The sequence below is a fragment of the Salmo trutta genome, chromosome 12, assembly GCF_901001165.1.
Source record: "Salmo trutta chromosome 12, fSalTru1.1, whole genome shotgun sequence".
Classification (NCBI taxonomy): domain Eukaryota; kingdom Metazoa; phylum Chordata; class Actinopteri; order Salmoniformes; family Salmonidae; genus Salmo; species Salmo trutta.
Genome location: NC_042968.1, coordinates 88253880 through 88258682, shown reverse-complemented (window position 1 = coordinate 88258682; position 4803 = coordinate 88253880).

The following is a 4803-nucleotide window of genomic DNA, read 5'->3' as shown; positions in this document are numbered from 1 at the left end:
TGCATGTGTCTGCTCAAACAGTCAGAAACAGACTCCATGAGGGTGGTATGAGGGCCCGACGTCCACAGGTGGGGGTTGTGCTTACAGCCCAACACTGTGCAGGACGTTTGGCATTTGCCAGAGAACACCAAGATTGGCAAATTCGCCACTGGCGCCCTGTGCTCTTCACAGATGAAAGCAGGTTCACACTGAGCACGTGACAGACGTGACAGAGTCTGGAGACGCCGTGGAGAACGTTCTGCTGCCTGCAACATCTTCCAGCATGACCGGTTTGGCGGTGGGTCAGTCATGGTGTGGGGTGGCATTTCTTTGGGGGGCCGCACAGCCCTCCATGTGGTCGCCAGAGGTAGCCTGACTGCCATTAGGTACCGAGATGAGATCCTCAGACCCCTTGTGAGACCGTATGCTGGTGCGGTTGGCCCTGGGTTCCTCCTAATGCAAGACAATGCTAGACCTCATGTGGCTGGAGTGTGTCAGCAGTTCCTGCAAGAGGAAGGCATTGATGCTATGGACTGGCCCGCCCGTTCCCCAGACCTGAATCCAATTGAGCACATCTGGGACATCATGTCTCGCTCCATCCACCAATGCCACGTTGCACCACAGACTGTCCAGGAGTTGGCGGATGCTTTAGTCCAGGTCTGGGAGGAGATCCCTCAGGAGACCATCCGCCACCTAATCAGGAGCATGCCCAGGCATTGTAGGGAGGTCATACAGGCACGTGGAGGCCACACACACTACTGAGCCTCATTTTGACTTGTTTTAAGGACATTACATCAAAGTTGGATCAGCCTGTAGTGTGGTTTTCCACTTTAATTTTGAGTGTGACTCCAAATCCAGACCTCCATGGGTTGATAAATTGGATTTCCATTGATTATTTTTGTGTGATTTTGTTGTCAGCACATTCAACTATGTAAAGAAAAAAGTATTTAATAAGATTATTTCTTTCATTCAGATCTAGGATGTGTTGTTTAAGTGTTCCCTTTATTTTTTTGAGCAGTATATATGTATATGAGCAGTTGATGAGAATGAAGTATCAGAAGACAAAACATGAACCTGAACTAATAAGTTACTGTTCTTGTCACGTCCTGACCAGCAGAGGGAGGTATGGTATCAGTTTTGGGTCAGGATGTGGCAGGTTTTTTGTATGTTAAGGGGTTTGTGTTGGTGATTAGACTCCCAATTGAAGGCAGGTGTGTTGAGTTGCCTTTCTATATAGTGGTGTGTGTTTTTCTTTGGGGTTGTGGGTAGTTGTTTTTGCACTGTGTTTGTATAGCCTGTAAACCTGTTGCTGTCGTCTTTATTGTTTTGTCCAGTGGATACTTTACTCCTGTTTTTGAAATTAAAAATATGAGTATCCAAATACCTGCTGCGCCTTGGTCTTCTCTCCAGTACGACATTGTTTGTGACAGAACTACCCACCACCAAAGGACCAAGCAGCGGAGAAGAGGACAGAGGCAAGTGAGGGAGGAATGTTGGAAGCAGCGCGCTCGGGAGGTGATGGATTCCTGGTCACTGGAAGTATTGACGGAAAAGATTGACTGGACATGGGAGCAGTTGCGGGTCCACTGTGACAACCTGCCTGGGAGGCAGGTAGAACCCGAGAGGCAGCCCCAATAATTTTTTAGGGGGGGGCACAAGGGCTATTTGGCGGGGCGAGATTGGAGCCCCAGGCCAGCTCCCCGTACCCTTGTAGGGCAGACTGGACAGGTCCCGTGCTTTGGGGTTGGGGCTGTGGTGAGGCCTGGGATTTTCAGGCCGGTAGGCACAGTACCAGCGCCCCGCATGTGCCAGGCCAAAGTAGGCATCGAGCCGGAAGGGGTGATGCCAACCCTGCGCTCAAGACCGCCAGTGCGCCTCTACGGTCCGGTGTTTCCCGTTAAACGCACTAGCATGGAGGTGCGTGTCTCCAGGCAGGCACGTCCAGTACCAGCCCCATGCATTAGGAGACTAGTGCGTCAGCCCAGCCTCGCCAGTCAACAGTCACCAGAGCTGCCCGCCAGTCAACAGTCACCAGAGCTGCCCGCCAGTCAAGAGTCACCAGAGCTGCCCGCCAGTCGAAAGTCACCAGAGCTGCCCGCCAGTCGAAAGTCACCAGAGCTGCCTGCCAGTCGAAAGTCACCAGAGCTGCCCGCCAGTCGAAAGTCACCAGAGCTGCCTGCCAGTCAGGAGCCGCCAGAGCCGCCCGCTAGTCAGGAGCCGCCAGAGCCGCCCGCTAGTCAGGAGATGCCAGAGTGGCCAGTCTGCCCGGAGCTGCCAGAGTGGCCCTCTGCCCGGAGATGCCAGAGTGGCCAGACTGCCCGGAGCTGCCAGAGTGGCCAGACTGCCCGGAGCTGCCAGAGTGGCCAGACTGCCCGGAGCTGCCAGAGTGGCCAGATTGCCCGGAGCTGCCAGAGTGGCCAGACTGCCCGGAGCTGCCAGAGTGGCCAGACTGCCCGGAGCTGCCAGAGTGGCCAGATTGCCCGGAGCTGCCAGAGTGGCCAGACTGCCCGGAGCTGCCAGAGTGGCCCTCCTGTCCTCCGGCCCAGCCAGAGTGGCCCTCCTGTCCTCCGGCCCAGCCCGAGTGGCCCTCCTGTCCTCCGGCCCAGCCCGAGTGGCCCTCCTGTCCTCCGGCCCAGCCCGAATGGTCCTCCTGTCCTCCGGCCCAGCCCGAGTGGCCCTCCTGTCCTCCTGCCCAGCCAGAGTGGCCCTCCTGTCCTCCGGCCCAGGCCGAGTGGCCCTCCTGTCCTCCGGCCCAGCCCGAGTGGCCCTCCTGTCCTCCGGCCCAGCCCGAGGGGCCCTCCTGTCCTCCGGCCCAGCCAGAGGGGCCCTCCTGTCCTCCGGCCCAGCCTGATGGGCCCTCCTGTCCTCCGGCCCAGCCCGAGGGGCCCTCCTGTCCTCTGGCCCAGCCCGAGGGGCCCTCCTGTCCTCCGGCCCAGCCCGAGGGGCCCTCCTGTCCTCCGGCCCAGCCCGAGGGGCCCTCCTGTCCTCCGGCCCAGCCCGAGTGGCCCGTCTACCCGGCGCAGCTAGCGTCGCCACCGAAGTGGGCGACGCCGAAGGTGGAGCGAGTTCCACGTCCTGCACCTGAGCCACCTCCAGGATAGGTGGGTTGGGGAGGGAGGGTGTAGCACAGTGCCGTCGTTGACGGCAGCCACCCTCCCTTCCCTCCCTTATTGTTTAGGGGTTATTGTTTATTGATTTTGTTGGGGTTACATTTTTTATTTTTTTATTTTCTGTTGTTAGGTGCATTCCTGGGTCTGCACCTTGAAGGGGGGTACTGTCACGTCCTGACCAGCAGACGGAGGTATGGTATCAGTTTTGGGTCAGGATGTGGCAAGTTTTTTGTATGTTAAGGGGTTTGTGTTGGTGATTAGACTCCTAATTGAAGGCAGGTGTGTTGAGTTGCCTTTGATTGGGAGTTCTATATAGTGGTGTGTGTTTTTCTTTGGGGTTGTGGGTAGTTGTTTTTGCACTGCGTTTGTATAGCCTGTAAACCTGTTGCTGTCGTCTTTATTGTTTTGTCCAGTGGATACTTTACTCCTTTTTTTAAAATTAAAAATATGAGTATCCACATACCTGCTGCGCCTTGGTCTTCTCTCCAGTACGACATTGTTTGTGACAGTTCTCTCTTTTCAGCCATGTGACAGCCTCAAAAATGATACTCCCGTGTAAGGGTCTGCAGCGAATCACAGCCAGCCGCCAGAGAGAAGCAAATGTAACCACAGGACATGTGACAGAGTTGATGGACACCCTATGTTCATCAATGGACAGAAAGTTCCACAGAATGGAATATAATCACGTGCTATCAGAAACCGCTGCACTTGACCCCAGGTTTAAGAAGTTAGCCTTCAGTGATGCCAGAGCGATTGATGAGGCTCTTCAAAGAATAACCTCAGCAGCAGGGAGGGACAGCCCCAGCAGTCAGCAGGCTCAGGCACCAGGGCAACAGGAAGAAGAGGGAGCAGATGGAGCAGAAGCACCAGCAGTAGTGCCACAAACGTCTGCTGTTTGACGAGAGAGGAACTGGGGATGCAGGACGAAGGAATCCCTCAGCAGATGCCATGATGGAAGTCCAATCCTATTTGGAGGAGCCCCTCCTCCAAAGATCTGCAGATCCTCTGAGCTGGTGGAAGCACAAGGCCTCTGTCTGCCCCCGGCTTACTAAAGTCATGACAGGGAGACTGCATAGTGGCCACATCCGTTCCCTCTGAGAGGGTCTTCTCGAAAACGGGACATATAATTACTGAGAGAAGAAACCGCATCAGCCCCTCAAAAGTGAGGCAGCTTGCATTTCTGAATGCAAATCTCTCATAAAAGCAAAATATGGTCAGCATTTCTGTGTGCTGCTGGTTATAACATGGCAATAAAGAAGAGAGAGAAAAGAGGGACCAGTTTAATGTTTTAAGTGGGATGCTGCAGTTTTGCACATTGTTATTTATTTTTCTTTGATATGGTGCAATATTCTATTATTATGTTGTTCACATTGTATTCGTTTTGAATGGTCAGATTTATATGCACTTTGTTTATATACATTAAAAAGTTATACTTTAAATGCAAATGTTTAACAGCATTCTTTTTCATAACAAACCAATGCATTATTAAATACATTGTAGTTAAGGTAGAGTATGATTTCATTTAATAATTTAATTAGAATTATTTTAACACCAATCATAGTCAAAACTATCGCAAACTGTTTGACTTGAAAAAATACAAAACATACTTTTTTTAAAAGAGCTGTTTGGGAGCCAAAAGAGCCGGTTCTTTTTGGTGAACTGAGCCGAACGAACCGGTTTACTGTAAAGAGCCGGAATTCCCGTCACTTGTTTA